The 23551-nt window shown below is 41.1% G+C and overlaps 3 long non-coding RNA genes across 3 annotated transcripts; 1 reads left to right on the top strand and 2 right to left on the bottom strand.

The window, feature by feature from the left end:
* Nucleotides 1–955: 955 nt before the first annotated feature.
* LOC121844036 lies at nucleotides 956–1386 on the bottom strand. The gene is made up of 3 exons (XR_006081828.1): nucleotides 1365–1386; nucleotides 1136–1233; nucleotides 956–993 (listed from the first exon to the last, which is right to left on the bottom strand). It is a non-coding gene; the product is annotated as an uncharacterized LOC121844036 (long non-coding RNA).
* Nucleotides 1384–1960, bottom strand: LOC121844035. Its single transcript, XR_006081827.1, has 3 exons — nucleotides 1863–1960; nucleotides 1542–1660; nucleotides 1384–1409 (listed from the first exon to the last, which is right to left on the bottom strand). It is a non-coding gene; the product is annotated as an uncharacterized LOC121844035 (long non-coding RNA).
* Nucleotides 1961–10231: 8271 nt separating this feature from the next.
* LOC121844034 lies at nucleotides 10232–12288 on the top strand. Its single transcript, XR_006081826.1, has 3 exons — nucleotides 10232–10909; nucleotides 11092–11167; nucleotides 11405–12288. It is a non-coding gene; the product is annotated as an uncharacterized LOC121844034 (long non-coding RNA).
* The last annotated feature ends 11263 nt before the right edge of the window (nucleotides 12289–23551 follow it).

Genomic DNA, 23551 nt, shown 5'->3' with positions numbered 1-23551 from the left:
TACTTACCCTAATTATTCATCTCATATGCATTTGAGTTCCTGTATGTTTCTTTCATCACACCATGTCACGTTAGTCATAAGGCATCACGCCCCCGCTTTGGGGGAAGAATGTGGGGGGGGTGTCCATGTTTGTGTCTGTACTGTGTCTGGCTGTACAACATTCAGGTGGGAAGATGCCGGGTCTGCCTCTGTATTAGGGGTGATATCCTCAACCTCCAGGAGGGAAGATGCTGGGTCTGCCTCTGTATTATGGTGATCTGTACCATCTGCCTCATTCATTATCCTTGATGTCCTCATACCTCTTTATCCCCTTACACTGTGTATAAGACAGTAGTTTTTTGGAATTGTTAGTTAGATTACTGTCGTTATTACTGATGTCCTCAACTCCAGGTGGGAAGAAGCCGGGTCTGTAACCATGGTATGTGACAAATAAAATGATTTGATGATGAGCTCTACTACTACAAGGCACCAAGATGTCATCAGAACAGGCGTCTGTCAGAGTGTTCTCTATCATTTCTACTCACCTGCTTGGATGTCAGCTGGTAGTGTGGTGGAAACGGCCACCATGAGGACAGGGGGGACTGGTAGGGTGGCTGCAGGGGGCTGGAAGCAGCTCTGCACCTCGTCCGCCACAAAGGCACAGACAGAGCTCATATAAAAGGGCTCTGCAGGTCATCGGTGGAGAAGGACCGACTGATTCTCCCAAGGATCGACCGCACAGAGTCAAAAGCAGCAGCCCGGGAGAAAGGGATGTGAGGGGAAGGGTCCTTTAACATGCAGGAGAGCTTCTCCACTACGGCCGCCACCATGCCCACGGCCATCCCACTTATAAGGATTGGGTGCTCTGAATGGCCTTCCTCTGGCTGAAGCCACAGGGCCAGGAGGAGCCTGGGCACCACCTGAGATGGGCTGAGCAGGTTGCTACTGGGCTCTTGGACTGCTCGCCCAGAATGCTTCACAGCTTTCTCCACGATGCTGTGGACCTTAGGATCGCTGAAATCAACAAAAAGGAGAAGACAACGCTAAACGATGTGCAATGTGCTCACAGAGAACACTGTCTTAGTCTGTTTCTGCGTAGTTCCAGATGTGTAGATAAATGGATCAAGTCATATGCAGGGCAGTACATGGAACTCACATGTCAGCTGGCGAGGTGGGGTGCATGGAGCGGCGGAGCTTGCAGAAAGCCTCGTGCTCTATGTTCATCATTTTTAGGCAAGTGTTTACTTCCCAGGCCTGCAGTATGAAACAGGAAGTCCCATTGGTGTAATTTCACAACAGATCTATTCTGCTGTGCTAACTCGTTGTTGAAAGGCTAGTAAAGAGCTCACTAACTTGTAGTTTGTCTCGAACTCTCATTCTCTTACCAGCCGAGCGAGGTCGTTTCCTCCTCCAGGGTTTCCTTCCACACCCTTCAAATAAAACACAGAGCAATTCAACTTTCCTGGCTTCTGATTTTTCTGTTGTTTATTTTACCCACACCTCCTGGAGTGCTGCTGGTTGCAGGGAATGGCAGTGAAGGTGAGTGCTGACGTGGTACTCACCTCTCCCTAAGAGATTTTTTGCCCTGAGACACCAGCCATTTGCTCATGTGCTCCGTGGTGACATGGGGAGGGACCTGGCCTTGACTCTGGAGCAGCAGATAGTGGACCATGAGCTTCTTCTGCAAGATGAGGTAAGGTGTGAGACCGTGCCACGAAATACCATATCATGTGCTTTCAGAAGGGCCTCTCGCAACATTTCACAACTGCTCATGCCTCACAATTTGCAAGTGATTGTTAAGAACTCTTATGACCACCTTCTCTAAACTGTCTTGAAATACAACTCTCTTTCTGTTGTTTATGTTTTTGTGGGATTAATCTTACCTGTTTATTGTAATATGTTTCCTCCCAGCAGGCCTGCAGAGTCTGAAAATAAAGGCTGCTTCTACAGAAATCCTTTGAAGATAATGAAAATAATGATGCTTTATGTTTTACGGTAAAAATGAATTTCATCCTAAGATTACCTGTGTGGGACATTATGCACAGGCATTTACAGTATGCTAAAATGAATTTCTCCTAAGATTACCTTTGTGGGACCATAAGTGAACTCCGTAATGCACCAAACCCTATCCATGGAGAAATAAGATGGGGAAGAAATGCAGTGCTATAGATATCTAGAGATAGCAGGAATGACTTAAAGTCGCGAATGATCAATGACTGTGGCTTAGTAATCCAACCTTGGTTTCCAATAAATACTGCACAATATCTTTAGAACAGACCAACTAATGCCAATTAAATTTTAAAAATACACTTTATGTTTATTATCAAATTAAACATCCCCTCTTGACATTTGAGGTCCTTGTGTGCATTTGTATAATATAGGCATATATGCTAATACAAATCTAACCACATCCATTTAAAGCAATGATTGTCAATTGAAAATGTGGTTGTTGTGTTATCCTGTTGTGCGCCTTGAGTGTCAGTCCCCTTAAGCACATTATTCCAATATTTCCGAGCTCTGAATTGACACAATGAACACTTTTGAAAAGATATTTGGTTAAAAATAAGAGTATGAATGACAATAAACGTATGACTTGGATTGTATGCATAATAGTGTAGTAAACAATATCGCTCAGCGTGGGAACTTTTGGTGTTTGGAAAGTATCCGTTATAAGTCTCCATGACACGTATCACTTCGTTGTCTTGTTGGTAATAGTAAAAATGCATGACAGTCCGCATTGTAATGGTCTAACAGGTGTTTTTCATTTTGTTTCTCACAATAAACAGACATTTGAGAACGGAATTGCTTACTGTTGTACCTATGATGCACAGACACACTAAAGCTGTACAGTGTAGTTTGAATAATCAGTTTCAATTATTTGCAGATGTATTCCCTATCATTTACAAATCGAAAGATGTAACATTTGAAGTGAATGTGGCAGAACAGTTTAGCATAGAGTTCCTGTGGGAGTCTTCTCCTTCAGTCTTTTTGCCTCCTAGGCCTCGTTTCTCATTACATGGGATTTCCCCAGTGCCAACTTCACATGAGATGGCTGCTGTCTACTGTCATGTGGTGCTGAATGACAGATATCGCTATGCCGATATTGCTGCTGTCCATGGACCTGAAATGTACAATCTTGCCTATTTGCATATGTACGACCGTCCAAACTTGACCCCACACACATACACAAACATTAATGCTAATCTCTCACACACTTTCGAACATTGCACAACCTGCAACAAGACACTGAAAGATCATTTTATTCCACGTGTGTTTGTGTTTGAATAAAGACCCGAAGAATGAAATCAATGTGTGGATGTTGATTGGACAATGTATATGTGCTTTGCAGAAGCCTTTTAAAAAAAAATCCCTGTAGCGTGTATTTTACTGGAGCATGATCAGATTGCTTTGTTTAAACCAGAATGAAGATTTGGTCTGAGAAACTATGCCGATTATAGCACGATAGCTTTATTTTTATTTTTAATAAGGCAATGTATATATGACCCCCTTTCAAAGAGTCGCTCATTTATCACTTTCTTGCAGATATACAGTGCCTTCAGAAAGTGAAAATAAATATATAGATAAAAAAGTTTGGCTCACACAAACAATCCTCTTTCCTCAAGAAATATAAAGTTTTGATTCAAAAGGTAAAACAGGAAATTCACCAGATTTATAGAGAAGAAGTAGAGAAAAAGCATAGTTTCCTGAAACAGCGATATTATGAAGCAGGCTCAAAGGCAACCAAATTACTAGCATGGAGACTCAACAAGCACAGAATACCATTTTCAAAATAAAAGACCCCAAAACAAAAAAGATCACATGCAAATTAGATGAAATACAGAATGCATTTGAATCATATTACACAAATCTGTACAAGCAACCAGAGAAGGCAGATGCACAGACAATAGAGCACTTTTTGAACTCACTCGATCTCCCCTCAATTGGGACAGAGCAAAATGATAGACTAACTTCAGAAATATCCACAGAAGAAATTAATAAAGCAATATCTCAGCAAAAAGCCAAAAAGTCTCCAGGCACTGATGGCTTCCCTTCAGAATGGTTCAAGACCTTCAGAGAACAATTAGCACCTCTACTTAAGGCCTGTTTTAACTGGACTCTGAGGGAGGGGGGTCTCCCACCGTCATGGAGAGAGGCCCTCATATCAGTAATCCCAAAAGAGGGTAAAGATAAGAAAGAATACAGTTCATATAGACCTATCGCAATTCTTAACACAGATTATAAACCATATGCATCAATAATAGCCAAAAGAATGGAGAACATAATCCCAGAATTGATCGTCGGAGATCAAACTGGTTTCATACAAAATAGGCAGACACAGGACAATATAAGGAGAACACTACATGTCATGGACCACATTACTCAGAATAAGACAAGTGCAATATTAAACATCCTAGATGCAGAAAAAGCATTTGATTCAGTGGGATGGGATTACCTATTCCAAATTATGGAAAGATTTGGTTTCAACAAAGAAGTGATACAGTGCATCAAAACACTGTATTCATGTCCGACCGCTAGAATAAAGATAAATGAACATTTGACACGAACGCTAAAATTAGAGCGAGGGGCAAGACAAGGCTATAATCTTTCACCCACGCTCTTCTCCTTGTACCTAGAACCATTAGTACAGGCAATAAGACAGGACCCAACCTTAGAGGGAATAACAATAAGAGGCAGTGAACATAAGATATGCATGTATGCTGATGACGTTCTGTTATTCCTTAAAGACCCAGGCTCAAGTGTACCTAGATTGATGGATGTTTTACAAACATTTGGAACATATTCAGGGTATGTGCTTAACGTACACAAGACCCAAACCCCTAGTATATAATTATACCCCACAGGAAGAGCTGAAGAGTAGGTATAGCTTCACCTGGACCTCTTCATCTGTCACACCCTGACCATAGTTTACTTTGTATATTTCTATGTTTTGGTTGGTCAGGGTTTGAGCTGAGTGGGCATTCTATGTTTCATTGTCTAGTTTGTCTATTTCTATGTCTGGCCTGATATGGTTCTCAATCAGAGGCAGGTGTTAGTCATTGTCTCTGATTGGGAACCATATTTAGGTAGCCTGGGTTTCACTGTGTGTTTGTGGGTGATTGTTCCTGTCTCTGTGTTTTCACCAGATAGGGCTGTTTCGGTTTTCGTTACGTTTGTTGTTTTTGTAGTGTTTGTATTTAGATTCGTGTTTTTACGTTTGTTGATTAAACATGGATCGCAATCTACACGCCGCATTTTGGTCCGACTCTCCTTCACCACAAGAGAACTGTTATATCATCCATTAAATATCTGGGAGTAAATTTACCAAAAGATATACCCAAACTTTATTGCATGAATTACGATCACATTAACAAGAAAATATATGATGACCTAGACAGGTGGAATTCACTTCCCTTAGATCTTAGTAGTACAATTGAAACAATCAAAATGAACATCCTGCCGAGGTTACTGTATTTGTTCCAATCACTGCCCATAGAAATCCCGCCTAACCAGTTTAGGGAATGGGATAAACGGAACAGTAAGAGACCAAGAACTAGATATACAACATTACAGTTACCAAAAAACTGTGGGGGTATGGCCTTACCAAACCTAAAAGATTATTATGTGTCAGCCCAATTGAGACCCCTGTGTTGGTGCAATTCAGAATACGAATCCAAATGGAAAGACATCATCGAATGACTACTTTGACAGAGATACCCATACAGTACTGGGAAATAAGGAGATGGTAAAATAAATATACAATAGACAAAATCAGTCTATTAATTTCTCTCTGAAGACATGGTTTAGGGTAGTTAAGCTAAATAATTTAGACAGAGAGATCAAATTGCTGAGTTGGCCCGCATACGACCCCAGCTTCATCCCTGCAACTCAGGACAGCAGGTTTAAACAATGGACGCAGAAAGGCATCACATCATTCAGTACAATTATAAGGAATGGGAACCTAGATAACTTCCAGGACCTAAGTAAAAAACATGGCTTGGATAAACAAGATTTTTACAGATACCTACAAGTACGACACTATTTCTTAAGGGAGATAAGTGACTGACCCTCGAGCACCTCCAAAATTAATCCAAGTATTCACTAACGCATACAACTTGGGGAGTAACAAAAAAACTATTTCAAATCTCTACTTGGGTATTCAATCCTCAAAGAAACATTCTACAAACTATTTTAAAAAGAAATGGGAGGAGGAACTTAACATTGAAATAACTGATGAAACATGGTTGAACATATTAGAGACTCAACAAAGCTCCACCAACTCAAGGTCATGGAGAGAATTCTGTTGGAAGAATGTTATACGTTTCTTCATAACACCTAAACTGAAATCAAACAGACTGGCTCACTACACCCTTGTTGGAGAGAATGCGGTCTATTGAGGGCGGACCAGTCTGATATCTTTTGGACTTGCCCCACAATCGAAACTTACTGGGGAGAAATAAGATCTAACATTGGAAAAATAATGGGATTTGACATAGAACAAACATTGATTTCTTTGTACATGGGTGAAATACCTGATGACTTACACAACAGAGAAAAGTACCTCTTGAAGGTCCTACTGGCAGCCAGTAAAAAGGCTATCACTAGGAAATGGCTACAAAAAGACCCTCCCACAGTGACACAATGGATAGACATTGTAGAAGAAATACACCACATGGAGCGTATGACCTTTGCTTTAAGAACTCAACAGGAGAGAGGTCAAGAATACTGGGAAAAATGGGTTTCGTACTTGGAAAAGGTCTAATTCAAAGATGTCAATGTAACTAATATGATGGTATGATGATGAAGGTATGAAGTGCACTGTAACTGCCAGATCTTTTTTTGTTCTTTTATTTGGCTTTATTTGTACTTTCTTTATGTTCCTACAATAAAAACTAAATATTAAAAAAAATAATAAAAAAAAAAAGAAATCCAGGTATTTCCAAAGGGTTCACTTACTTTTTTTTTTCTTCACAAATATTCCCCCACCCATGTCCAGGGGTCTCAGTATTATGTCCCTTGAAATATATGTACCTTTGGTAATACTTTGTGAGTAGGCAAAGAATACAATATTCTTAAATTGACATGTTGAATTTTTGCCATAGTAAATTGTAGAGTCGGTGCAGCCAGCTGGTTTCTCCACGCATCGCACCGACAGAAACAAACATCTTTCTGGTAAGAAGAGGGGCGGGGCGTATGCTTTATGGTTAATGAGACGTGGTATGGTCACAACAACATACAGGAACTCAAGTCCTTCTGTTCACCTGATTTAGAATTCCTCACAATCAAATGTCGACCGCATTATCTACCAAGGGAATTCTCTTCGATTATAATCACAGCCGTATATATTCCACCCCAAGCAGACACATCGATGGCTCTGAACAAACTTTATTTGACTCTTTGCAAACTGGAATCCATATATCCTGAGGCTGCATTCATTGTAGCTGGGGATTTTAACAAGGCTAATCTGAAAACAAGACTCCCTAAATTGTATCAGCATATCGATTGCGCAACCAGGGCTGGTAAAACCTTGGATCGTTGCTATTCTAACTTCCGCGATGCATATAAGGCCCTCCCCCGCCCTCCTTTCGGAAAAGCTGACCACGACTCCATTTTGTTGCTCCCTGCCTACAGACAGAAGCTAAAACAAGAAGCTCCCATGCTGAGGTCTGTTCAACACTTGTCCGACCAATCTGATTCCACGCTCCAAGACTGCTTCCATCACGTGGACTGGGATATGTTTCGTATTGCGTCAGACAACAACATTGACGAATACGCTGATTCGGTGAGCGAGTTCATTAGAACGTGCGTTGAAGATGTCGTTCCCATAGCAACGATTAAAACATTCCCAAACCAGAAACCGTGGATTGATGGCAGCATTCGCGTGAAACTGAAAGCGCGAACCACTGCTTTTAATCAGGGCAAGGTGACCGGAAACATGACCGAATACAAACAGTGTAGCTATTCCCTCTGCAAGGCAATCAAACAAGCTAAGTGTCAATATAGAGACAAAGTAGAATCGCAATTCAACGGCTCAGACACAAGAGGTATGTGGCAGGGTCTACAGTCAATCACGGATTACAAAAAGAAAACGCCCAGTCACGGACCAGGATGCCTTGCTCCCAGGCAGACTAAATAACTTTTTGCCCGCTTTGAGGACAATACAGTGCCACTGATACGGCCCGATGCGGACTCTCCTTCACTGCAGCCGAGGTGAGTAAAACATTTAAACGTGTTAACCCTTGCAAGGCTGCAGGCCCAGACGGCATCCCCAGCCGCGCCCTCAGAGCATGCGCAGACCAGCTGGCTGGTGTGTTTACGGACATATTCAATCGATCCCTATCCCAGTCTGCTGTTCCCACATGCTTCAAGAGGGCCAACATTGTTCCTGTTCCCAAGAAAGCTACGGTAACTGAGCTAAACGACTACCGCCCCGTAGCACTCACTTCCGTCATCATGAAGTGCTTTGAGAGACTAGTCAAGGACCATATCACCTCCACCCTACCTAACACCCTAGACCCACTCCAATTTGCTTACCGCCCAAATAGGTCCACAGACGATGCAATCTCAACCACACTGCACACTGCCCTAACCCATCTGGACAAGAGGAATACCTATGTGAGAATGCTGTTCATCGACTACAACTCAGCATTTAACACCATAGTACCCTCCAAACTCGTCATCAAGAGACCCTGGGTCTCGACCCCGCCCTGTGCAACTGGGTACTGGACTTCCTGACGGGCCGCCCCCAGGTGGTGAGGGTAAGTAACAACATCTCCACCCCGCTGATCCTCAACACTGGGGCCCCACAAGGGTGCGTTCTGAGCCCTCTCCTGTACTCCCTGTTCACCCACGACTGCGTGGCCACGCACGCCTCCAACTCAATCATCAAGTTTGCGGACGACACAACAGTGGTAGGCTTGATTACCAACAACGACGAGACGGCCTACAGGGAGGAGGTGCGGGCCCTCGGAGTGTGGTGTCAGGAAAATAACCTCACACTCAACGTCAACAAAACTAAGGAGATGATTGTGGACTTCAGGAAACAGTAGAGGGAACACCCCCCTATCCACATCGATGGAACAGTAGTGGAGAGGGTAGTAAGTTTTAAGTTCCTCGGCGTACACATCACAGACAAACTGAATTGGTCCACCCACACAGGAGGCTCAGGAGTCCACCCACACAGGAGGCTCAGGAGGCTGAAGGAGGCTGAAGAAATTCGGCTTGTCACCAAAAGCACTCACAAACTTCTACAGATGCACAATCGAGAGCATCCTGTCGGGCTGTATCACCGCCTGGTACGGCAACTGCTCCGCCCACAACCGTAAGGCTCTCCAGAGGGTAGTGAGGTCTGCACAATGCATCACTGGGGGCAAACTACCTGCCCTCCAGGACACCTACACCACCCGATGTCACAGGAAGGCCATAAAGATCATCAAGGACAACAACCACCCGAGCCACTGCCCGTTCACCATGCTATCATCCAGAAGGCGAGGTCAGTACAGGTGCATCAAAGCTGGGACCGAGAGACTGAAAAACAGCTTCTATCTCAAGGCCATCAGACTGTTAAACAGCCACCACTAACATTGAGTGGCTGCTGCCAACACACTGACTTAACTCCAGCCACTTTAATAATGGGAATTGATGGGAATTGATGTAAAATATATCACTAGCCACTTTAAACAATGCTACTTAATATAATGTTTACATACCCTACATTATTTATCTCATATGTATATATATCTACTGCAATTTGCCTATGCCGCTCTGTACCATCACTCATTCATATATCTTTATGTACATATTCTTTATCCCTTTACACTTGTGTGTATAAGGTAGTAGTTTTGTAATTGTTAGCTCGATTACTCGTCGGTTATTACTGCATTGTCGGAACTAGAAGCACAAGCATTTCGCTACACTCGCATTAACATCTACTAACCATGTATATGTGACAAATAAAATTTGATTTGATTTATATTGCGCAAATTTCCCAAATGCGGACAGTTTGAGTTACTACCTTACACAAGCTTGCATTTTCACCCTATAAAACTTAGTAGAATTACACAAAATGTTAACCTCAGATCACGATGACAAGATTGATTGTTTTAAACAGATCTGTCACGACTTCCACTGAAGTCGGTTCCTCTCCTTGTTCGGGCTGCGTTCGGCGGTCGACGTCACCGGTCTTCTAGCCATTGCCGATCCACCTTTCATTTTCCATTTGTTTTGTCTTGTTTTCCCACACACCTGGTTTACATTCCCTCATTACTTGACGTGTATATAGCCCTCTGTTCCCCCCATGTCTGTGTGTGGAATTGTTTGTTGTAAAGTGTATGTGCACTTCAGACTGGTTTGCGACGGGTTATTTCAACCCATATTCTGTTGTTCTGGGTGCCTTTGGATTTTTCCTCATTAAACTGCTCCGGTTAATACCCAGTTCTGCTATCCTGCGCCTGACCTCCCTGCAGCCCGTTATGCAACTCTTTCAAGATCAATATCTTAAGGTTTGTACCATTGATTTATCCAAGCGCTGGGATGCGCAGAGCTTAGAACACGGAGTTAATGAAATGGCCAGGAAATGGCACAGAAAATTTGGGGCGGTCTCTCCATAAAAGTCAATGGCCACATACCAATACATGGATTTGACAGTCAAATTATTACTTAAATAGCAGTCAACTGTTGTCACTGTTGTTATTCTATAGAGGGTGGTGATTCGTTTAGGTTAACTAACAAAAAAAGTGGTCTGGTCCCTTTTCCATGATTTCTCCCGAAATCATCATCCAACATTCCAAAATATAGATATAAGCCTTCAAGTACTCATCTAACCAACTTCTTCAGGGCCAGCCAGGCTCCGTCGCCCCCCAGGCATCCTGAAACCCAACCCCCATAAGAAGAAGCCCAAATACGACCTGCCCTTGCCCAGTATACATACAAGGTCAGGGGACAACACTGGTTTTTTGTCTTGTAGTTAAACTTGTTTTATACACAGTTTAAAGGGATAAATCATCCCAATTACAAAATTACTGAAGTTGCGTTTACATTTCATTTGAAATCCAATGCATCCAAAGTGGACATTAGTCTTTCCTGGTTCATAACATATTTTTTGGTCCCTTTCAGATCACATGTCAACAGTGGGCGTCAGGCTTGTAAGAGAAATGAATTACATGTGAGATTCAGTGAACAAGGCTGGAAGGTGAGATTCTATCTCTCTTAACTACACATTGTACTGAATAGATAATCATGAGCTAACATTGTACCACCTTATTTGCTGTAACACACAGTATTTTTAGGGAAGCAAGGCATTTGTGTAGGATGTGCATTGTAGAGTATGTTCTTTCTATTCTTTATCATGTATTTCTCATAGAAAGAGTCTATTCTAGTCATTCTTCTAATCTTGTCATTCGATTTCTATGGTATTTCTCTCCATTAGGACTGGGTATTGGCTCCTACGGGTTACTCTGCCTTCTACTGTGATGGAGAATGCCTCTACCCTCTGTGTTCCTGCATGAACTCCACCACCCACACTATGATCCAACTAGTGGTCAGTATGCACTACTACACCCTCTCTCAAATGAACGCTAACATTACTGGTTTCAGTGGGAAAGATGGTAAATGGTTCAGACATTAATGGCAAATATAAAAACTAAGATACCGAAGTTACCGGAGTCTATGATGGCAGACTGTTAATGTAGAGTAGGGATATCGAGAAGTAACATTCAAGACTGAAGCAATTATCCCCTCTAGTGGTATACTTTATACTGTACCAGGTTACTACACACACTGATAATACAAAACATCGAGGACACCTGCTCTTTCCATGACATAGACTGACCAAGTGAAAGCTATGACCCCTTATTGATGTCACTTGTTGAATCCACTTCAGTCAGAGTAGATGAAGGGGAGAAAGAAATATTTTAAAACCTTGAGAGAATTGAGACATGGGTTGTGTGTGTCATTCAGAGGGTGATTCGGCAAGAGAAAAGATTTAACTGTCTTTGAACGGTGTATGGTAGTAGGTGCCAGGTGCACCGGGTTAAGTGTGTCAAGAACTGCAACACTGCTGTTTTTTTCATGCTCAACTGTTTCCCATGTGAATCAAGAATGGTCCACCACCCAAAGGACATCCAGCCAACTTGACACAACATGGGCCAGCATCCTTGTGGAACGCTTAGGGCAGCTTGTACCATGCTGAGACGAAATGAGGCTGTTCTGAGGGGAAAAGAGTGTGCAACTCAATATGAAGAAGATGTTCCTAATGTTTTGTGCACTCAGTGTATGTAGTCCTACATGTTTTTAAATAGTACAGTATCACAAACCACAGTACAAAAACCATATAAAGTGTGGGCCTGTAGTATCTGTAAATCAACTAAACAGTTTTTTTTCCATTTGCAGATAATAAAGCATCATTGTTCATGTAATCTAATATTAGCATTATAACTCTAGGAAGAGGAAATGGTCATAAATCAAATAGATGAAAAGACAGAAACAAAAATGTTTTTGAACTACAACTTATTTTATTTTAAAATGTCAAATTCAGTGCAAAGTAATGTAGGGCATTGGTGTCTAGATCCCTGTTGGGTGGCAAAGTGTCACAAGAATCCTGTGGGGAGAGAAAACAAGAGAATACATTCAATTCATGGGTGTTAACTAATCATGGTTCAACAAAGCACTTCAAGTCCTCAATTCCTTCAAAAGAGAGAGAGAAGGAGAAAGGAGTATGCTCCCTGCAGTAGGACTACATGCTGGCCATGAGGCTCTCCAAGTGGTACTCCAGGAGGCTGGAGAGCTCAGTGACCAGAGACTCTGGGTTAAAGTACCAGGCCAGCTGCTGGCCAAACATGTCATCTAGCAGAGCCATCAGCCCGCCCTGAAGAGAACACCACACAACACATAGAAAATGGTTCTGAGTTACTAGCTTATCAAGAGGAGAGAGACAATTAGAAATACTCCCCTTAAAATGGCATTGGAACCTGGTTAACCATGAATAAGGAAGTCAAAAGGAAGTACACTAAGAATATGGAAGTAAACAGGAAGTAACCTCTTGACTCTTACATTGAGCAGCAGCAGGTATCTGTCAGCCTCTGGCTCCATGTTGGCAGCAGTGGGCAGGAAGGAGTACAGGAGAGCGTTCAGACGCACCACGAACCCACCAGGGTGCTAAAGGAAACAAAGGAGGAGAAAAGAGGAGAGAATAGAAGAGATGAGGAATTTAAGTGAAACTGCTAATAGAGAGATATCAAAACATGTACCAGTGAGATGCTACTTACCACCATCAGGGACTTCTGAGCTGTCATCATCCCAAACAGCACCAGCTCAAAGAGGACATCTATCATGTTCACATGATGGATCTAGGACAAGAAAACACATTTGGAGAAAATAGGAATGATTTCATATAGATCAGCTACTGTGATGTATAAAGACATGCATGTGGAAGAACTCAGTGACACTTGAAAGAGTTAATGAACTCACCTTTGCCTCAGCCAGCTCCCTCTCAATGTCATTCCGCTTGGAGGGGTCACTCAGGTAGTCCACAAAGTCGTTATAGGTACGGATGAACTTGGCCTCGTCCTATGACAAAGAAAAGAGTGGCCTCTGCCAGTGGCCTCCTAAAGCAGAAAGCAGACAAGAGATTTGTTTCATGTCAAAGTACCTCAAGGATAGTCTGCACATCTGGCACATCCTCAAGGATGATAGCAGCATTCTGGTCATCAAGGAGGACTGGCAGCTGTGGAACATCTGGCACATCATCCAATGGCACATCCAACTGGACCTCATCCAGGACAGTTGTTTCTAAAATGAGGAACATTGGAATATAAAATAAACTATTGTTAGGACATAAAACATAGCAAGATTGCTAATACTAGCTAGCTAGGTAGCAAAAGTCGATCGCTTAGCAACAGTTACTAAAGTTAATGTTAACTAGCAAGCTAGCTAGCTACAACATCTCTAGCACAAGCATTTTTGCCAAGTCTGAATGATAGAAAACACAAAATTTCGCAAATTATAATGACATTGTTAAATGTAGTAAAAGAAGAGTTTTAAACTCCACATACCCTCTTCGAAATCGCTGTCCACCTGTCGACGATCACGAACCCTGCAAAATAGAAAAAGACAAGAAAAACAAGCCACAAATGAATTTGAACAACCTGTCGATGCAGTAGGCCGCCGACGTCCACACACTCTCTCTGCCAGTCTTGAAAAGCACCCAGGCATTTTCCAGTCGATTGTTCTCAGGTCTCAAAAATCAAACAAGTTTGTTGTCAAGCAGCAAACTGAAGTTGATGTTTTCGCACAGAAAACGTTCCATAGAACGTCGGTTAGATGTCTGTTGGCAACACACGTTCAAAAATGATTGTTTACAAAATTGAAAACTGTGCTGCCATAGAAATGAGTTTGGAATTCTATGATTCCCTTTAGAATCAGTTGAAATGGCTTGTCATCATTCTAGTGACGTGGACGTGCTCCTTCGTAGCTCAGTTGATAGAGCATGACGTGTTGTAAACATTGCTAAAAAGATGGATAATGATTTCAGGGATTTTTGTGATGATGAGTTATCTGAAATTGAGATAAAAGACTGTATTAAAAGCCTTAAGGACAATAGGTCCCCTGGAAGTGTATGTTTAATAAGCGAGTTTTATAAAGCATTCAATGATAAATTGATTCCTTTCATTCTTGCTATGTTTCACCAATCAATAGGAAATGGGGAGTTAATGGCTTCCTTAAAGCAAGGTGTAATTACTTTGATTCCCAAACTTAATAAGGATACTCTTTATATAGACAACTGGAGAACCATTAGCCTGTTGAATAATGATGGGAAATTTTCACATTAGATATTTTCGCATCAGCTCTTTTTCAGAGCATATCTGATTGGTCAATAGAGCAATTACTCAAAACAATTGACTGAATTGGGCTGCCTGTCTCAACAAAGCCATAGAAACCTGGACATGCTCCAGCTGAAATGTTCCATCCTGTCAGTACTGATGTTGAACGGCATTAAATACACTTTTTTTGTTCTCTCCCATCCCCTGTAGGTTTGTTGAACATGAGTGGAAATGAAACTCCAGCACACTGGTAAGCACTAAAGACGTGTGAGTATAACTTTTCCAGGTGAGTTGAACCTGCCTGTGGGTGCGGTAGGGATATTCCTGGGAGGTCTACTGATGAAGAGGTATAAGCTTGGCGTTGTGTCTGGAGCCCAGCTGTCTTTCGTCACCTCCTTCATGGCCTACCTCCTCCTCCCTCTGCACTCTGGCACTAAGTGTGACAACGTTCAGGTGGCTGGTCTGACCGTGTGCTACAACGGGTAAATATGATATCTGATTAGTTGGTTGGTGGGTTGATAAAAACAAAAGTTTTGATCAGTGGAATATGAGGGAGAGTTTGACCAAAACACACATGGTCTTGTGCCGGGGCTCCCTCTTGTGGGAATATACAGTATGGTTGTTACTGAGCCAGGATTCATGGCTGTTTTGTCACTGTGCCTGTGTCAATGATAGTTCAGCAACAATTATTTAAACATCATTATTACCAGCCATTTTCTCTGTCCCCCAGGTCCCCTGGTGTACGATGGCAGCCTGCTGTCAGAGTGTAACAGAGACTGCTCCTGCTTGGCTGGGGAGTGGGACCCTGAGTGTTCAGACAACGGCATCACCTACACCTCCCCCTGCCTCGCAGGCTGCTCCAGCTTTACAGGTTACGGCAAGAACACGTACCAATACTATTAATGTACTGAGTGTACAAAACATTCACAGGGATGCTGGCCCATGTTGACTCCAATGCTTCCCACAGTTGTGTCAAGTTGGCTGTATGTCTTTTGAGTGGTGGATCATTCTTGATACACACGGAAATCTATTGAGCGTATAAAACCCAGCAGAGTTACAGTTCTTGACACAAACTGGTACCCCTGGCACCTACTAACATGCCCCGTTGAAAGGCACGTAAATATTTTCTCTTGCCCGTTCACCCTCTGAATGGCACACACACACAATCCATGTCTCAATTGTCTCAAGCTTTACAATATTTTTTAAACCTTTCCCCTCCTCTTTATCTACACTGATTTAAGTGGATTTAACTAGTGACATCCATAAGGGATTATAGCTTTAACCTGGATTCACCTGGTCAGCATAAGTCATGGAAAGAGCAGGTGTTCTTAATGTTTTATACACTCAGTGTAACTCATGGCACTGACACTTACCACTGCATATACATTCAGAGAGTCTAATCTAGAGTCGGCTTTCTATTCCACAACAAAGCCTCCTTCACTCACGCCGCCAAACTTACCCTAGTAAAACTGACTATCCTACCGATCCTCGTCTTCGGCGATGTCATCTACAAAATAGCTTCCAATACTCTACTCAGCAAACTGGATGCAGTTTATCACAGTGCCATCCGTTTTGTTACTAAAGCACCTTATACCACCCACCACTGCGACCTGTATGCTCTAGTCGGCTGGCCCTCGCTACATATTCGTCGCCAGACCCACTGGCTCCAGGTCATCTACAAGTCCATGCTAGGTAAAGCTCCGCCTTATCTCAGTTCACTGGTCACGATGGCAACACCCACCCGTAGCATGCGCTCCAGCAGGTGTATCTCACTGATCATCCCTAAAGCCAACACCTCATTTGGCCGCCTTTCCTTCCAGTTCTCTGCTGCCTGTGACTGGAATGAATTGCAAAACTTGCTGAAGTTGGAGACTTTTATCTCCCTCTCCAACTTTAAACATCTGCTATCTGAGCAGCTAACCGATCGCTGCAGCTGTACATAGTCCATCGGTAAATAGCCAACCCAATTTACCTACCTCATCCCCATACGGTTTTTATTTATTTACTTTTCTGCTCTTTTGCACACCAGTATCTCTACCTGCACATGACCATCTGATCATTTATCACTCCAGTGTTAATCTGCAAAATTGTAATTATGAACTCTTTTTTCTTTTTTTCTACTGTGTTATTGACTTGTTTATTGTTTACTCCATGTGTAACTCTGTGTTGTTGTCTGTTCACACTGCTATGCTTTACCTTGGCCAGGTCGCAGTTGTAAATGAGAACTTGTCCTCAACTAGCTACCTGGTTAAATAAAGGTCAAATAAAAAAATCTGCCAAGCTGACCCTCAACACGGGGACCCCTCAGGGGTGCCTGCTTAGTCCCTTCCTGTACTCCATGTTTACCTGTTGCTCCAACACAATCATTAAGTTTGCCAATGACACAAATGTGGTAGGGCCTGATCACCAACAACGAGAGCCTATAGGGAGGAAGTCAGAGACTTCAAAGAGAGTTTGGCATTTTTCCTGGAGGGCCAAAATGTGTAGTAATCTTTGGCCAAACCAGGCACACTAGAGTTTATGGAGCGATATGATGTTGAATCTGAAATTCAGTTTATGTTGGCACTAATATCACTCCATAACATTCTAGCTATGTCTTGGTTAATGCCTGGTTGGAAAAAATGAAAAAGACTGTAGCTCCTAAAGACATGATGGGCCACCACTTGGGTAGAAGCACTATATGGTCCTGTAGCCTACTTTGTCACATGTAAACAAGTTTAGGATGCCAAATGTTACCAAACATCCTACGCTTCCACTAGTCCCAGTCAAACTTATCTTGACCTTTATCAACCCTACTGCATATGCCCTTTAGCTTTAATTTCAATTTCATTTTATTGTACGTTGTTTGGGATGGCACAAGACACTTTAAAATAAAATGGTGTATATTTTTGGTCTAGTGTTCAATTTTCTTCTCTATTGCTCAATACTGTATGCTATGCGCACACAGTTGTCTGTTGTCGATCTGGAACCACTGACAGAGTAGGGGAGTATCTGTGGCCCCATGATAAAACACTAGTCTGGCATCAGTAGTCTGAAAATAGGAGGAAACCAGTTGGACATGTACATCAACATATGGCAGTTGACATTAATATTGTCAAAAACTCATCCTCGATGACTTGTGCCTTTGGCCAGGATCCAATTTTCCCACGGAGCTGGTGGGTAAAGGACCATATAAAATCATCTGAATGAGGCTTATTCATGTTTCAGTGGGATTATAGCATAGTTGAATTTCATTTCCAATGAGTTTAAGAAATTAATGGAAAGCCATGTACTGATTGTATTTGTATGTTATGAATCGCTACTTGAATATGTACAAAAACAGTTAGTTAATTTAGTGTGTCAGTTTGGTGGAGATCCAAAATTAATGTAAAATCCAGACAGTTGAGGAATGACACGCAGTATGACATGAGCGATACCAAAAACATAGCTACTGCAGTCAGTTTACAACCAGAGATGTTCTTTTTTAAATTTGTTTATTGCTTAAACACAAATTTTAACAGCATAAACCAATACTGATCAAATTAGAAATCAAAGCAGTGGTAGGTTTTATGGGGAAAACATTCAATCAAATCACATACACATGGTTAGCAGATGTTAATGCGAGTGTAGCGAAATGCTTGTGCTTCTAGTTCTGACCTTGCAGTAATATCTAACAAGTTATCTAACAATTTCACAACAACTACCTTATACGCACACAAGTGCAAAGAAATGAATAAGAATATGTACATATAAATATATGGATGAGCGATGGCCTAACGGCATAGGCAAGATGCAGTAGATGGTATAGAGTACAGTATATACATATGAGATGAGTAATGTAGAGTATGTAAACATTATATAAAGTGGTATTGTTTAAAGTGACTAGTGATGCATTTATTACATCCTATTTTTAATTATTAAAGTGGCTAGAGATTGAGTCAGTATGTTGGCAGCAGCCACTCAATGTAAGGGAATTACCCCCCTGAAATGGACAAAAAAGAATGGCAAAACATTGGCATTGGACAAACCATATACACGGTGTCCAATACCACCCGATGTGGCGTTGATTCGTGTAAAGTTGATTGCAAATGCCATATGGCAAATGCCAGTTGTAACACTTCAAAAATCAAACAGGTGGTGAATGCGCTCCACCGGGGTTTTTCATATTGCAAATGCAACCCAAGTCAACATCCAAATGCAAAATTTTGAAAAAGTGAAATTTTGTTCACAAACTTATCACCCCCCCAAAAAGTGCTTTCTGGACCGTTTTTCGAAATTCTTTCGATTTTTTTGTCAATTACACATGTGCAAGAACTGTATGAATATACTTTTGTCCAATTTTATTATCATTTTTTTTTTTTTTTTTTATTACTTGCGCATAAGGCACATGTTTTGTCCATTTGCAATATGATTTCATAGGAAGTCAAGTGATAGTTCCATAGTCCTCACCAGTTTGGTTTATCATTTCCATTTGGTTTTGATATTTTTTCATCAGATGACATAGTTTAAAGTGTTAAGACCATTTGCAATATGTTTTGTTCCCATTTGCTATGTATGCTCAAAAATCAAAATTGCAAAATTGACTTACCTGATGAACACAATTAAATGGCATTGATAGTGGGTCAAAAATGTCCTTGTGTTTTTCATTATTTCCATTTGTTTATGTTTTCCCACTTTTGCAAAAAAATGCAATGGGCATTTACCTCACAAATTTGTCATGTATAAAAATCCTTGCAGGAATGTTTGCTGGCCCGGGAAAAATAATTCTGATCTAATCGTTTATTGATTTCAGAATGTCACTTTGTTGATGGTAATTACAATTTAAACATATTGCAAAATGGACAAGAGTCACCAACATACCATCAGTTTAATTAGAATCATTCTGAATTTAACTGATAAAACTGACACTAACTTTTTCCAACATTATCTCTATTTAAATGCTTATAATGGTTAAAATTACAACTTTCAAACCATACAAAAACCATAAAATCACATAGTTTCAACTTGTGTTCCATTTCTGAAGTTATGTTAGGCCTAGCTGATGACCTCTAATTTTCACCAAGTCGAGCAAGACCCTAATTTTGAAAATCAACTTTTTCCAGACTGGAGATTTTGAATGAGCTATCAGACAGAAGTTGGGGTCCTAGCTAAAGTCAATAAGTATAGTCTTGCAACATTTCTAAATTTTTTTCGTGATGCAAAAATTACTTGAAGTCATTGCAAATGTAAGAGGCCCAAGTTCCAGCAACCTTCTAGAATCTTTTAAGTAACTCACTTTCTCGGACCTAAGTCAGAACAGTTTCTAAATGTTTCAGAACTCTAGGTCTGACGGTTCTTTAAAGTTCCAACAATGTTAACTAATGCAGGCTTTTGATTCTCTTACACATCCGTGTCCCTCCTTTCCCCCAAGCAGTGAGGTGTGTGATTTATTTTTCCTTTGAAATTTTATGGGAAAAATACTTTTTTACAGTGCATATATTTGCCTTATCAGAGCCTTTATTTTGGAAAATTACTTTTTTAACCCCTAAACAGCCCCTTATTTTTTGGCAAGGAAGCTATAAGTCAACATAATTGATGCAACAGTTTTTTAAGTCCATTTTAGAATATGATTTCAAACTGCAGGCAGTTAGGATATCAAACCACTTCCGGTTGGTCCAGGAAGCTTGTCCACAAGACCTCATGTTTCCTGAAAAGACAGGTTTAAAAAAAACAGGTTGAATCCCTTTAGGGGTTTCACCACACGTAAAAAATGCTTTCTGGACCGTTTTTTAAATTCTTTAGATTTTTGTGTCAATTACACATGTATAAGAACTGTATCAACACCTTCTTTTAACTGTTAAGGGTTAATGCAACACGGTCAAGGTTATACTTTAGTCATATTTTATTATCATCATTTTTTTTATTTATTACTTGCGCATAAGGCATATGTTTTGTCCATTTGCAATATGATTTCATACGAATGCAAAAGTCAAATATAGCAAAAATGTATAAAAAACTTCACACACCCTTAAAAAAGTGCTTTCTGGACTGTTTTTTGAAATTCTTTCGATTTTTGTGTCAATTACACATGTATAAGAACTGTATCAACATACTTTAGTCATATTTTATTATCATCTTTAAAAATTTTTTAAACTTGTGCATAAGGCATATGTTTTCTCCATTTGGAATATTATTTCATAGGAAGTCAAAAGTCAAAAATAGCGACATTTTATAAAAAACTTCACACACCCTTAAAAAAGTGCTTTCTGGACCGTTTTTTGAAATTCTTTCGAATTTTGTGTCAATTACACACGTATAAGAACTGTATCAACATACTTTAGTCGTATTTTATTGTCATTATTATTATTATTATTTTTTAACTTGTGCATAAGGCATACGTTTTGTCCATTTGCAATATGATTTCATAGGAAGTCAAAAGTCGAAAATGTGAACTTTAAAAAAAAAACTTATCACCCTCGTAAAAAAGTGCTTTCTGGACCGTTTTTCGAAATTGTTTAGATTTTATGTCAATTAATCATGTGTAAGAACTGTATGAATATCATAGGTTTTTTACATTATTATGATTTCAAAAGTCAAAAGTCAAAGTTGTTTGCCATAAGAAATTTTTCCTTTTACTTGTGAACATGACCGGGCAATAGTTGTTCTCTTCCATCACTGTTGTGTTGATTTCATCATGTCATTTGGTTTTTTTTCACTATTGCAATATGCATTTGCAATATGTTTCAATGGGCATTCACCGTCACGAATTTGTCATGCTCAAAAATCATTTGCAAAATTGACTTGATGAACACAGGATGGCCGGGCCATGGGTCTTCATTTTGGATTTCATTATTTCATTTGCTCACTTTTGCAAAGTCACTGTGCATTTGCAATATGGTTCAATGGGCATTTACCATCACAAATTTGTCAAAATTGACTGGCCCGATGAACTCGGGATGGCTGGGCAGTGATTCTGGTTCATCTCAATCGCTCGTTAGGGTTGATTTCAGAATGTCACTTTGGTGATGGTACCTCACTGTTTAAACATATTGCAAATGGACAAGAGTCACCAGCAAGTCACCGTCCATCAGTCAATTAGAGATCATTCTGACACCAAACTGATACAAACTGACACCAAACCCACTTTTTCCAACTCGTTTAGTAGCCATCTATCACATACTTCAGAGCTGGCCCAAAATTCACAACGCCTTCGGTTCAAACCATACAAAAACCATAAAACACATAGTTACGTTCTAGCTGCGGGTCCATTTCTGATGTTATGTGTAGGCCTAGCTGAGGTGACCCCGAATCCCAAGTTTCGGCTCGATAGGTAATTTGGTGTCCGAGCAAGACCCTAATTGGTGCTGAAAATCCACTTTTTTCCATGACTTGCTACGGGGTCCTTGAATGAGCTATCGGACAGAAACGTTGGGGTCCGTCTATATGGGCCAAGGCGGTCATAATGCACCTAGTCTTGCGACTCTGGGACATTTCTAAATGTCGTCATTTTCGTGATGCAAAAATGAATTGAAGTCATTGCAAATGTACGAGGCTGTTTCTCGGTCCGAGAACCTTCTAGAGCCACGTAACTCACCACGCACTATCGACCTAGGGTCTAGAACAGGTTTCTAAAGTTTCGGAACTCTAGGTCTGACGGTTCTTTAAAAGTTCCAACAAGGTTAACTAATGCAGGCAGTGTATGTCTCTACGCACCCCAATGTGTCCCTCCTTCCAAGCTGTGTGTGTGTGTGATTTATTTTTCCTTTGAAATTTTATGGGAAAAATGACTGATTTACAGTTCATGGGGGTTGCCTAATCACACATATGAAGTTTTGGAAAGATCAGACTTTTTAACCCCTCGAAACAGCCCCTGAGACACCAATTATGGCACTTCCGGTTGGCACAGGAAACTATAAGTCAACACATATCCTCATTGGTGTATGCTTTTACAGAATCCTGAGTTTTAAGTCTTTACGTTAAGAATTGGCTGATTTACACAGGGTTGAATGCACTATGTCTATCAAACTGCAGGCAGGGAATGGATATACATTTTTAGGGTGATTTTAACCACTTCCGGTTGGTCTAGGAAGCTTAGAATCAACACAGGTAGACCTCATAGTGGCCTGATGGACTGTTACCGAAGACAGATTCATATGGCATTCATAACCCATATAGGCTTCAGGTTGAATTTAGGGGTGCAGGCAATGTATTCCTATGGGGAGAGAAGTCAATGCAAACTGTTTGATGTAAACACCTACTTTTAACTGTTAAGGGTTAATGCCACACAGTCAAGGTTAGGCTTGCACGGATCGGGAGGACCTTAGGAACGTACCTGAGGTCGAATTGTGCTTCTCACCCTAACGGTTCTCTCACTGTCACCCAAAAGCAAATGACATTGTGGGGCAGTTTGGGCCTACTATTCTAATGGTCGCTGCGCTTAGACCGAGCGAGCAACGGTCAAGCGGGATATCTCGTTGAACTCGGCACGGCCTAGTTCAAGTAATAGTTGGCGTTCCGACCAGTGACCCAAGATCTGACTGTCTGAGCTTGTTAAAGGATCTCAAACAGACGTTGCGTAGAAACAACAGAAATCAAAGTTGGGAACCTGTCCGGATGAGGAACGCTAGTGATATTTTACGAAGTACGAAAATACTCTATCCCTCAATCTTGAAATTATGCAGAATCAGACGCAAAATTTCTCAGGCCTTGCAGTCTAAGATTATTAAAGTTGAACAACAACGTCCAATGGATTTCTAGTCCATCGCCTTAACCACTCGGCCACGACAAATGTGACAGAG

This window comes from Oncorhynchus tshawytscha, unplaced genomic scaffold, assembly GCF_018296145.1.
Source record: "Oncorhynchus tshawytscha isolate Ot180627B unplaced genomic scaffold, Otsh_v2.0 Un_contig_3880_pilon_pilon, whole genome shotgun sequence".
In the NCBI taxonomy this organism is placed as follows: domain Eukaryota; kingdom Metazoa; phylum Chordata; class Actinopteri; order Salmoniformes; family Salmonidae; genus Oncorhynchus; species Oncorhynchus tshawytscha.
This window is presented reverse-complemented; position numbering and strand designations above follow the sequence as displayed.